Consider the following 13,915-nt stretch of genomic DNA (forward strand, 5'->3'; position numbering starts at 1 on the left):
TGGAGCTTCCAATGGCACTAGTCCCACCATAAAATTCGAACGGAGTCAACTGGAATCATAGAAACAAGTGGACGTCCAAAATCTGTCAGGGTGCTACTCCACCGTCGGCGACAACTTAATTTAGAGGTGAGCTCGATCTTAAGTGATCCTTTTCATACTTTTGAGAATAGATTACTACGTAATGATGTTATATTAATTAGGAACATTGGAGAGTGTCATGAGGGACTTAGAGGAAGAGGTGGAGGCGATGATGACCAGCAAGGACGTCCAACAGAAACCGGAGGCCCAGTCCAACATGATTTCGAGTCTGCCTCGGCCTCCAGGACCAGTCTGCCTTAAACTGGTCACCCAGGACGTATTCGGACTCCGTTTTCAACCATCCACATATGGTTGGAAAGCTAATTTGATAAGGAAGTCAATCCAAGTGGTCTTACATCAAAAGCCCTTCAGGATCAATAGGAATCATCGAAACAATTCAGCCTCCAGAATCTGCCAGGGTGCTGTGATACCGTCTTTTGGTGTGTTGGACCGTGTATCGTGTTTGGGCCCATTAGGGGGCGCGTCTAGGGTAGGTGACGACCCTAAGACCTTTATAATCATACGCCGCTGCCTGTCGATGAAATATGGTCGGCAGTCTACCTAGGGGTATGCCCAAGGTAGTAGATTGTCGGCAGATAGATGCGCAAGCCACAAACAAGATGGTGACGCAAGATAGACACGAGGTTTTATCCAGGTTCGGCCGCCAAGAAGGCGTAATACCTATATCCTGTGTCTGATTGTATTGCTGTATGTCAATGAGAGTTGTTTTTTAGAGGGGTCCCCAGCCCACCTTATATAGTCCGGGGGGTAGGGTTACAGATCTGGAAACTAATCCTAGCCAGTTACAATTGCCATAGGTGGCCGGATGAGGATTCCTATTCTAACCGACCAAGATCTTGCTTGATCGCCAAATCTATCTTGACTCCTTGCGCGGGACTCCAAACAGGTTGGCAGGGCCGCGTGTCATCTTTTGGTGGACCAGACCCTCTGATCCGGGCTGGCCCAAGCCTAGCCGTAAGGGTATAGGGGTTAATACCCCCACACCTAGTCCACGAGCACCATGTATTATGCTGCGACACACCATTTTAACCTTCTCCGAACAGTGAGGCTTGAATTCTTGATGTCTCTGACCACCATTGTCGCCGGAGAAGTAGGTTGTCCGAAGAATATATAGTGCTCTTAAGAAGAAAGAAAAATATTTCCATCCTAGGAAGTGTGCCCACTTGTATTTCTGAAAAGAAATGTAAGTGCGTCTTGAAGCGTAGCGTCCTTGATCATCAGAGGCGTAGGGGTTGAAAAACAAACACATTCACCACAAGGTGAAGTGTGCCCACTTAGTCCTCGAGCCTGGTAGTAGGTGACGTAGGCACGTGATGCCAGGGTCCAAAAAAATTCCTAGTTAAGTTAAGAATCCAATTGTCGTACAGGCGATACAAAATGCACCGACAGGTGCATCGTACCGATGTAGTCCCCGAGCTTGCTAGAAGGCAAGGTATGAGCCTTGTAGCAAGGTCTAAGTAAATGTCTCTCAACTGTATGTGAGTACAAATCACATGTAGCCGAGGAGAGCAGTCTCCGAGCAGTGGTCAGGACAGTTCCTGAGCACGATAGTAATCCTGACAATCAATCAAAACGTAGGGGTCGATTAAATAAACACATTCACCGCCAGGTGAAGTATGCCCACTTAGTCCTTGAGCCTAGTAGTAGGTGATGCAGGCACATGGTGCCAGGGTCTAAAAAGAATTCCCAGTTAAGTTGAGAATCCAATCGTTGTACAGGCGATACAAAATACACCGGCAGGTGCATCATACCGATGTAGTCCCCGAGCTTGCTGGAAGGCAAGGTAAGAGCCTTGTAGCAAGGTCTAAGTAAATGTCTCTCAACTGTATGTGAGTACAAATCACATGTAGCCAAGGAGAGTGGTCTCCGAGCAGTGGTCAGGATAGTTCCCGAGCATGGTAGTGGTCGGGGCATTCCCTGAGCACGGTAGTGGTCTGGGCAGTTCCCGAGCACGGTAGTGGTCGGAGCAGTCCCCAAGCACGACAATGGTCAGAGCAGTCCTCGAGCACGACAGTGGTTGGAGCAGTCCCTGAGCACGATAGTGGTCTGGACCATCTCTGAGCACGAGACATGCAGCGAAGAAACAAATATCGCTTGTACTATTATTTGGTGTATTTATTTATCTTCTTACTTTGTCAAGTCCAATCTGACACGTCTGGTCAAAAAAGCAGATGGGTATAGCATGTCATACTGCCTTCTTGTCCTTTCAAGCAAACAGTCGCTTGGCACCTATAAAGAGGTGCGTCAGTGTGGGCCCTCTCACACTAGCAACGAAGAGGCGCGTACACTGGTAACGAAGGGGCACATATATTGGCATAGATCTTGAGGTTGTGAAAAGAACCATCTGTGGCACATGCGCACGTCTCCCTAGAATCTCAGGTAGACAAAATAGCAGAACTCTTGGTTATTTATAATATAGAACTGGTAAGTTACTTTTTACTGATCCCCATTACCATTCGCCACCGCAGCCTTCTTCTTCCTCTTGCCAACCCTAATACCTCCGATATCATCACCAATCACCCCTCCACCGTATCCACCTCCTTAGCAAGGGTAGATTCATGGAGAAGAGTGACGCCTAGAAGAAAGTCAGAGTCATGGCGAAGGAGTGGTGGAAGTTAAGAAGCAACGAGCAGACCATCGAAGACCTCGTCATCATGGGAGTACTCCACAACAAGGCACTCACAGGATGGCGCGTGCCGAAAGGAGAAGGGTACCCCGATCCACAACCAGGTGAGATTATGGTTTTTTGAAGATTTCTTCAAGTGGGGTTTTGGGGTTCCAGTGCACCATTTCCTTCAGGGGCTCTGTTTGTATTATGAGATTGGGATTTGCAATCTACATCCCAACTCGATTCTTCATGTCTCCACCTTCATCCATCTTTGCAAAGCATATGGTGGCTTCCAGCCCCATTTTGACTTCTTTCACCATCTTTTCTGTCTATGGAAGAAAGGAAGCGGCGGCTCAAAGATAGTCGGAGGTGTGTACCTCCATCTATGTGACAGGATGAAGGCCTAGTACTTGCACTACCCTTGGAACACATTGCTAGACGACTGGTACAAGAAGTGGTTCTACATCCACGAAGAGCCAAACATGATCACATTGTGCGACGTGGGGTTCATTCCGAAGAAGAAGAACAGCTGGTTAGAGAAGCCCAAGCACTTGGAACAGATCTCAGAATTTCTTGGGATGATCCCATGGAAGAAATTGGACGGTCCAAGCATGGTCGGGAACTTCATCAACCGAAGGATCCAGCCCTGCTAGAGGAGGGTACATCCCGGCTACGAGTACCAAGGTAGCGTAGACCCAACGAGGACTAGGCAAGAGGCACTTGACAAGATAGAAGTCAAAGCCAGGATTAGAGAGCTATTCAACTTAGCTGATCCAAATTATGTCAGGTTGAGTGACATCGAGCACGCTTTCAAGCTGGCCTGACCTCCCCCAAAGGTAAACTATGCTGCCTTGTACCCATAGAGTTATGTTGTAACAGAAACTTATTGTGTTATCGCCTTTATGTTTCCCAGATTAATGGTCATGATAGAGTAGCAGTGTTCATGTCTCCACCCCCTGGTGTGGATTGGCCACAAGTTGCCGGCCCAACCGCCCAGACCAGCGCTGGGATCGAAGACGTCGACTAGGCCGTACTCAGAGTTGGGGAGGAGGCAACGTCCAGGGCTACTAGTAAGCGGTTGGCGGCCAGCAAGTGTTGTCAGGCCATCTTTACATTGTCAAATGATGAAACAGAGGATGCAGACATCTTTTGACTCATCCCTTGAAAGAGGAGGAGACAACTAGAGTCGACAGAGCAGGGTGGCTCTTCTGTGCCAGTGGGACTCGCATCGCTGACCACTGCAATGCAGAGGACAAGCGGCAAAGGGGTCGAGCATCAAGCCCCGGCACCGGTACTGGTCGTAGAAAGAGACCCGGTAGCACCCGCAGAGCACGCGGAGCCAGCATGGCCAAAGAGACGTGCCTTCGCCACATCATTCCATGCTTCCAAGCTATAAGTATTTGTAACCTTGATGTAAGCTTACAATTTATATTGAATACTATTGTCTTCTGAACTTATCTCTGATATATTAGGTCGGCGTCCACCAAAAATCCCAACCAACTAGCCAGGTGCGGCATGGCTCCGCCAGCAATCCCAGAGAAAACTGCCTAGCAGCCAGCTATGGAAGAACCTATAGTAGAAAGTCTGCCAGAGCCTCAGCAGACGAGCGGCCAGACAATAGTCCCTGAGCAGGTGGTCGAGGGGAGAGCCGAGCCAAGTATAGGTGCTCCGAGCACTAACCCTACTAAGGGGGACACGTCAGCACCAAGGGTAATAGACCAAACCATGGAGCAGCAGCTGGAGGTGGCATAGAGCATGTTTGCCGATGCTATGGCCCGTGGGAAAGCCATAGTAATCATAGAGGCTGCAAACTCCAGACCAGCGCCGCTACCCAAACAAGAGGCCGAAGAGGACGAAGTAGAGGAGGTCCTTAGCTGTCCCTAGGACAAATGACAACATGTATATGTGTCGCGCTGGTCGAACAACTAATGGGTTGTTCATGAAGAAATCCTAGAGGTCGAAGAGACCATGAAAGTTGAATGAGCGGCAAAACGATTGGTGACAGAAGTCCAAGTATGTTTTGCATGACCACTTGATCCTGCTATCCAGTCAAACTTGTCTGACTTAGCTTTTGTACATGCAGGACTTCATGAAGACCACAAGGTACCGAAAGAAGTGCTTCGACCAGATTGAGGGGATCACAGCAAGCAATAGAGAACTAGCGGTCGAGGTGGAACGCTTGCGCCACCAACTTGAAGCCACCAACTAGGAGAGGATGGAGCAAGAGGCATAGAACCAGAACCTGGTCATCCAGCTCAGTAACAAAGAGCAGGAAAAAACAAGTAAGTTGTCACTTTATCACAACAAGTGCATGACGCGTGTTGTTGCATTGTTGGTAGTAATAGCTGTAGTGCAGGCTTAGAAGCCGAAGTAGTCCATCTCCAAGAGGAGAATAGCCGTGTGGCCATAGAGTGTGGTCGCCTAATAGAGGACAACAAGAAACTGGCGCACGACCAGTCGCAACTCTGGGATCACACAACCAAGATGAAGGAGGAACTGAAAAGTAAGTGTTCCAGACCACCTTGCTCATTTTATTGCCTGCGTTATCTTGTCATGGTGTGACATTTTAATGTCTTGTGCGGTTTGTAGTTTTGAAAGTCAATGCCAAGAAGCATCTTGAAACCGTGATGAAAGATCATGATGGCTGGAAGGTGCGATGCCTAGAGATCACCGAGGATCGGGACACATGGAAGAACCGGTGCCAGGAAGTGGCAACTGGCATTTTGCCCGTCCTCAACCTTATTGACCCAATGCTTACAGAGGAAGTGCTAAGGACGCCATAGCTCGGACTGGTCGAGAGATGCCAAAAGGCATGGGAATGGTTCCAAGAGTTCGTGAAGGAGGCGGGTGAGTACATAGGCGCACATGTGCTAAGCATGGTGTGTGCCCACTACCCCCTGATCAATCTCAAGTGCCTAGAGGCTGGGTACCCGAAGGAGGTAGATCCAGACAAGGCTGAGGAGCTTCGGATGACCCAGCTAGACCTGTCTTCAAAGATAATTGGTGACATTAACCTGTGTGGAGGTGGGACAGCACCTATACAGGGTACGCCATCAACAAGCCAGCTAGAAATGCCATCAGTTGTGAGCCAACCAGTGAAGCCTATGGTCTCGACTAGCCAGGCATCGGCGGGGCCATCCTCTTCAGCTCGATCAGTACAAGAGTCCCTAAGACTCGAGCGGGATGTCAGAAGTAGCGAGCAGCAGGTGTTGTGTGCCCCAACCAGCCAACAAGATAGGCTAGAGCTATAGAAGAAGGATGTAGTTGTGTTATTGTAAACTTGTACCTCTTCAGGCAAGCTTGTAATAACGTAACTGTATATCATTATAAGCTTATTTGTTTTGTATAAAACGTATTTAAGCTTGAAACTCATGTTGGTGTAACTAAGTGAGAACATGTTAGCGTTCTATTTAGTTGTACCAGTTTACTCGACATGTCATCCTAAAAAGTTTGTATGGCCCTAATTTGGCATGTGGTCGGAGTGTGAGGTGCGTGACCTGTGCACACGTAGACGTGAACAAGTCAAACCAGGGGGGACCTGCCGATCACTCGTAGCGTAGAGAGCGGATCCCATGCACACGTTGGGAGGAACTAGAGACAGGGCCTGCTCCAAAAACCCGGGGAGGAATGGTGGTCGGCTTTGACTGGCTAAGTTAGAATAACCATAAAATTTGAAGTGACACAATCATAGTGGTTGGAGAAATCATAATAGCTTTATTGAATTAAATTGAAAGTACAAGAGGAGTACATATCTCAGTAGTTAAGCATATAAACACCTAGGCTTGTTGATGTGCCATGAATTTGGTATGTCCGTACCGTCTAGGTGAGCTAACCTGTAAGACGTTGGTCGTGTGACTTCCTTGATCATGAAGGGCCCTTCCCATGGAGTTGCGAGTTTATGGACACCAGCCTGATTCGTCTTCCACTTCAGGACCAAGTCCCAGACCATGAAGAACCGCTCTTTAACATTCTTGTTGTAGTACCTGTGCAAAACATCAAGGTATTTGGCTGTACATACGCAAGAATCGAGCCACTTCTCTTCTGCACTATTCACTTCTAGATCCTGCACTTTGTTGACCTTGCCTTCGTCGAAGTTCTTGACCCATGCTGATCTGAAAGCTATATCTGCTGGGAGGACTGCCTCAGCACCATAAACCATAAAGTATGGTGAGATGCTGGTGTTACGACTGGACTAGGTTCTGAGGCCCTAGACCATGGCTGGTAACTCTTTGATCCATCTTCCAGGAGCTTTGTCATTTTCTCTGTACATCCTCTTCTTCAATGCATCCAAAATCATACCATTTGCCCGCTTGACCTATCCATTAGCTCTAGGGTGTGCCACCGAGACGTATTTTACTACTATGCTCCTTTCATCGCAGAAGTCCCAAAAAGCGTTCCCGGTGAACTGAGTACCCAGATCAGTGATGATGCTGTTGGGTATGCTAAAGCAGTGGATGACCTGGTCGAGGAACATGACAGCCTTTTCTGAGGATGCCTGTACCAGAGGCATGTACTCTATCCACTTAGAAAATTTGTCGATCAGAACAAAGACACATATAAATTTCCCAGGAGCCGGTTTGAAGGGCCCGATCATATCCAGTCCCCAGCATGCGAAGGGCCAAGAGGCTAGTATTGTCTGGATCTCATGTGCTGGTATGTGGATTCTCTTGGCGAAGAACTGACAACCCTCATAGTGCTGGACTAGCTTCTCTACATCAGCTACCATCGACGACCAATAGAACCCTGCTCGAAAAGCCTTGCCGACCAGCATTCTCGAGGCCGCGTGGTTGCCATAGGAGCCAGAGTGGATTTGGTCCAGGAGATGTTCGCCATCCTCCTAGGTTATACACTTCATCAAGATTTCCTCCTTTGCGTTCTTGTGCCATAACTTGCCATCGATGAGCAGATACTGCTTACTGCGACTCATCAGGCGCTCGTTTTCTATCCGATCAGTGTAACTGCTGCCATTTGTTAGGTACTTGATGAAAGGTACTCTCGAGTCGGGCTCATGAGTGGTCAGAGGTGGCTCAGTGGTGCTCGACGCCGAAACCGTAGCCACCAATTACTTGTCTAGAGGCTTGTCAACCATGGGATCTTCCTCCTCGATGGAAGGCATGAGCAGGTCTTGGACGAATACGCCATGTGGGACTTTGGCTTGGGATGATCCTAACTTTGACAGCGCATCTGCTGCTTGATTTTTGTCCTGAACCACGTGTGTGTACTCGATGCCATAAAACCTGCCTTCCATCTTTCTAATAGATTTGTAGTATGCATTCATCCTTTCGCTGGTCGTGTCCCAGTCCTTGTTGAGTTGGTTGATGACTAGAGCCGAGTCTCCATAGACATAGAGACGTTTAACACCGAGCTCGACCGCAATGCGTAAGCCATGTAGGCATGCTTCGTATTCAGCAGCATTATTAGATGCTGGGAAATAAATCCTGAGGATGTACCAGAGCTGCTCCTTGGATGGTGACATGAAAAGGACTCCTGCTCCTATGCCGTCGATGTTGAGAGAGCTATCGAAGTACATCTTCCAATACTCGTCGGGCCCCTAAGAGGCAGGCGTGCTTAAGTCTTTCCACTCGATGATGAAATCGACGAGTGTCTGAGACTTGATTGTAGTACGGCTTGCGAATTCCAAGGAGAAGGGGCATAGCTCCATTGCCCATTTGACGATGCGCCCATTCGCATCCTTGTTGCTAATGATGTCTCGTAGAGGGTACTCAGTCATGACCACCACATGATATCTATCGAAGTAATGTTTCAACTTTTGGGATGTTATTAGTATGGCGTAGATTAATTTCTGAATCTGTGGGTACCTGGTCTTGGATTCATTGAGCACCTCACTGATGAAATAGATTGGTCGCTGTACCTTGTAGACGTGGCTGGGCTCATCATGCTCAACCACCATGGTAGTGGAGACCACTCGATTAGTCACCGCAATGTAAAGCAGGAGTGTTTCATCTTCTCTAGGAGTAGTGAGGACCGGAGGTGACATAAGGTATTGTTTCAGCTATGTGAAGGCAGTGTCTGCTTCCTCCGACCAATCAAACTTCTCGAATGCTTTCAGTGTGTCATTCTCCACCACAACGATAGTTACCTATGCTTGACGGAAGATTAGGATCCCTGTTTCCATTAGGACCCATAGGTCGGCCAGCCTAGTGGTGGGGCCAGCTAGCCCCCTAGTCAGCCTCTTGGCTCAATCTTCGTTGGTAAGTCTTCTATGGTGATTCTAGAACCTTCCAAGTCGGTTTCATCGTGGTTGGTCATGATTTGCCCTGACTATTAGGTCCACCTTGCCTATTTTCTGGATAAATCCCCCTGCATTCATAGATTTACCAAAACTTGTGAAATTTATTAGTTTAAACCCCTAGACCTATGTTTAGTGATGGAATTAAGTATATATGTAAGATATGTTGATGGCTTATGATTGACATTAATGGCCATCAATAGCTACGTGTGAACGACCAGGTACAAAACATGACCTGGCAAGGATATACCAGAAGTATGGTGAACTCCTTCGCAGCTAAATTGGGCATTTCTCAGAAATAAGGAACTACATCCCCAACATCCTTGAATCTGAAGGTATCTCAGCCTTCGTCAACGGGCTCTATCACCACGATGAGCTCCGCACAAAGTTCAATCGGAAGCCACCAAAGACGATCAACGAGATGTTCTAGACGGCCAATCAGTATGCTGAAGCTAAGGAGGCCGATTAGGACCATAGGGAGGACATTGCTTAGGTTCCTTAGCCCGATCACCCAATACGTTGCAACAATGATCATCACGAAGAACGATGCTATGACAACCGCGACCACCGCCATGATGACAAGTTGAAAAGCTCGAGGGCCGGGCAATTTTGTTGACGTCGATCAGATAATGTCATATGCCACCAACTAGACATTCTGTCTAAAGATAACTACCCTTCCTATATCTGCATTTAATAAAGTTTTCTCCTCATTGTCTCTCCAATTATTGTTTCTCCATTTATTTTCCATATTAAATATATTTAAGATACTCCACAAGTTCTCCGTGTTTAATATCTTTAAGATACTCCATTCATTCTCCACCAACTCACCAATCAGCCACATCCTCACTTGTGTTACCCAGAAGCAACCCTATTCTCGATCTCACACCTACACATGCATGGGCCCCAGCGCTCTGTGTTATGGGCAGTCGGCAGCGGCTCTTCGGCAATGCTTGTACTCTTACATGTAAACAGGTGCCAATCACTCTAAGCTATGGGGTATGGGCTAGTCAGGGCAAGTGATGTGATAAAGGACCAACTAGAAGGAAAACACTCACATTGAAAATATGAACACACTCAAAATAAACATAATGTTTCTACACCACTGCTCAGTGAGCTAAAGGATCCTTTCATAAGTTTATCATAATCCACTCCATCTTGTTTTTCTTCTTTGCCAAATGGGTCCAGATCATTGGCTAGCTTGATCGCCAACTCTATCGCTTCTTCTTCAAGCATCGCGATCTCCTTGGTGGTCATCCCTCAGGCGAAATCTCCATCAATCACCTCCAACCGACTAGTTAAACTAGTCGGATACCTATTTTTCACTGGTCGACTTCAAGTTAAACTGCTCGGACAACAATAAGATGGCATTGCTCAGCAGATACAATAGGCTCGTGGATTGGTTGCTTAGCAAGTCTAGGCTATCAGATAGCTTGATCGCTAGCTCTAACTACTCTTGTGAAGCTAAAATTCTCAGAAGGAAAATTCACCTGCTGGCTTACTATGTTTCGGGGGTGTTGCATGGCATGTGTGCTATCAAGCTGCTCCATGCTGTTCGGATCAGGGTGCTGATGGGCGGCACATCGGGGGCCTTGAAAAGTACATGGCAGATGACATTGGCTAGTTCACGTATCAATACTGGAATATCCCACTTGAGCAAGTTCAAGGCCTGCTAACCAGTTAAATTGGTTGGTTGTTTATTTTCTTCGATGGACTATAAGTTAAACTGGTTAGATTACCAGTTAAACTAGCCAGCTTTGAGTTCAATTGGTCGGACAGCATCAAGATGACGCTGCTTACTCCATTGATCTCGCAAAATATTTTCACTTGATTTCTTTGACCTTGCTATAAGATGTTTTCTCCATCTTCTAGCAGGCTCGGGGACTAAGTGTATACACTTCACCTTGCAATGAGTGTACTATTTTTACTACTTCTCATCTAAGCTGGGGACTGGAGTCTTCGATTTTTTGACCCTAGCACTATGTGAATTATTCACCTATCGCCAGGCTTAGGGACTAAGTAGTTACACTTCACTTGGTGGTGAATGTAGTCCTTTTTTTCCTAATTTACCCTCCTTATTGACTAAGTCATGGATGGTAATCGTTCGACCTCACAAACATAGTCTAACTGGCTACACTTCATCTGAGGTGAAGAATTTTCAAAATTAATCTCAAGCCCCTTACATCCTTCTTGCAAGCCTTACTTGAGTAAGTCCGATGCCTAGAGACCAGTTAAACTGGTTGGTCACCCATTTTCATTAGACGAATTACCTGTTGAACTAATCAATCATCCATTTTCATTGGACGAATTACTAGTTAAACTGGTTAGCTTCAAGTTAAACTACTCGAACATGATAAAATGGTGTTGCTCAGTGGATACAAAGCGCTCGGGGACTAGCTATGGGGGATATACCCCAGGTACCACAAGATGGTAGAAGCTAGGACTCTTATGGAAATTGTAATACAAATAGAATACCTTCCACATAGCCAACTAGGATACTTTCCTTGTAACCCTACCACTCTAGAGTATATAAGGAGGGGCAGGGATCCCCTAGTCGACATGGTAATCTAGATCTAGATGCAAATCCTGGGCTTAGCTTAGAGTTATCTCAATCAATACAAACCAACAGAGCATAGAACGTAGGGTTTTATGTCATCTTGGTGGCCTGAACCTGTATAAATCTTGTGTCTTGTATCTTTGTTACCATCTAGTTCTTGATCACGCTCACCTCTACCACACAATCTACCATCATGGGTCTACCCCTTAGTGGACTACCAACCATATATCATCAACACCAGCCCAACCTATGGGCTGGCTAGCCTATGGGGCCCACCTATCGGCTTCTCCTTCATATGACGGTTTCCCACCGCCTCTAAGGTTCAATCTACGCCATGGATCTAGGTCGGTTCGATTTGAGAGTCTAGATTCAGCGTTGCCACAAATTCATGGGCCCATAGGATGCCTGGTGCCCCCTATAAAAGGACGCTCCTACCTCCTCTAGAAGGTGATCATCTACAATCTAATCAAGAGCCATCACAATTATCCAAGAAGATCAACCAGAGAATAGGATGGATCTCCTATACCTCAAAGCTTTAGTATAGTCTAGTTAGTAAGATCCAAGTAGAGTTGAGCTACTGCTCATGACTCTAGATTCATTATTTGGTGGCTTGGTAAAGCCATTGTATCCTTTATGTTTCATATCTTGTTCATGACTTTATGCTTAATCTATATTATGTTTCTATCTATCATGTTCTTAGTTTACTTTGGTAGTATGCTTGATATAGTCATAGTAAACACTAAGTTTATGCATAGGATTGCAAAGCACTTAGCTTAGTACTCGAGTGGGTTAAGTGGTCGACATTGTATAATCATGGTGCTTATATGTTGTTTACCTGCGGACACACCATACATTCTAGATCATGTGGTAGATCGCAAGGGTGAAGCCTCGTTGAGTCCTTTGTAGTCCACCTCCTGTTTGTAGGTCAAGTATGACCTAGTTGCGATGGCAGTCATGCTCTGTTCTTGATCTTCCTTAGTAATGTCCCTTGTGCATAGATGAAGAGTTAATTATGATATAGAAGACAGTTTACATGCCTTTGTAAATATGGACTTGAAATATAGGAATGACTTAGAAATCTTTCTCTTTTGTATTATTACTTAGTCTAGCTATACTATATTTATGAGTATCTATTCCTATCTCTAAATTGTTATCATTGCCATGCACTTATCATTATATATATTTTAGCTTACCCCTATTTAGAGTAAGTGTTTAGTTAATGATTCCATCATAAGTATAATATTTATCAATATCTCTAGCCATCGCTCCTCCCTGTGGTAAAATATAAATAACGATACCTGGAATACTTCCTGTGAAGTGTTACAATGGTATATATGTGCTCTTGCAGAATTCCATATCTTTCTAAGACACTTTTTATTACCATAAACATTTCTAGTGTTGTTGCTTTTAGTAGCAATGCTAAGAAATGTCAACAATCATTTCTAGCGCTGTTGCCGGTAAGGGCATAGGCTAAAAGAGAATTGATCAAATAATACTTATTGATGATATCATAACTATGCACCACTGCTCTAGCAGGCTTACCCTTATTTTTATTTGTTCATATCTTATACAGGGTATTGCAAGACTGGTTTTGATTCAGAAGCTTATACTCAAAAGAATAACACAAAGCTCATTAGGCCAAGCTTCCTAATCAAAATCAAACCAATCAAGAGGCACCTTGACACCCGTTTTAGAAGCTATGGCTAACCAAATGCTACGAGAGTTCTCTGCTCCAAGCACGAAAAACATTCGCACTAGACCAACACTCAAAACCAAGAACATTTAGTTCGAACTCAAGCCAAGCCTCATCAACATGGTGCAAGCTAGCCCATTCAGCGGAAAGGCACATGGAGACGCTAGTGCTCATCTCCAGAATTTCCTAGAAATTAGTAGCACAGTTACAATAAAGGATGTCACCCAAGATATCATACTACTTCACATATTTCCATTTTCTCTTTTGGGAAAGGCGAAGCAGTGGTTCTATGCCAACAAAGATGACATTGACACATGGCAAAGTGCTCAAAAACCTTTCTTGCAAAAATTTTCCCTATAGGCAAAACCAATGCCCTACGAGAAAAATCTCTAACTTTCAGCAACACAAAGATGAAATCATTCCAGAGGCATGGGAACGTTTTCAAGAATATATTTTAGAATGGCCTCATCATGCAAGGTTTTTATCATGGATTAACTAAGAAGTCTCATGAACAACTCGATGCTACTATTGGAGGAGCATTTATGTCACTCACCATTAATAATGCCAAAGCTCTCATGGAAAAGATGGCCTCAAACCAAGGCTGGTCTAAAGACAACATCCAACATTGTAAGAAGAGTGAGGAAGTCAAATAAGAGGTGTGTGCACTATCTGCCAAGATGGATGTATTGCTAATAAACTAGCTTGAATAGC

At 45.6% G+C, this 13,915-nt stretch overlaps 1 non-coding gene across 1 annotated transcript; it reads right to left on the minus strand.

The window, feature by feature from the left end:
- Positions 1–13,577: 13,577 nt before the first annotated feature.
- Positions 13,578–13,681, minus strand: LOC136495109 (small nucleolar RNA R71). The gene has a single exon (XR_010768890.1). It is a non-coding gene; the product is annotated as a small nucleolar RNA R71 (small nucleolar RNA).
- Between the last annotated feature and the right edge of the window lie 234 nt (positions 13,682–13,915).

Source organism: Miscanthus floridulus, chromosome 11, assembly GCF_019320115.1.
Source record: "Miscanthus floridulus cultivar M001 chromosome 11, ASM1932011v1, whole genome shotgun sequence".
In the NCBI taxonomy this organism is placed as follows: domain Eukaryota; kingdom Viridiplantae; phylum Streptophyta; class Magnoliopsida; order Poales; family Poaceae; genus Miscanthus; species Miscanthus floridulus.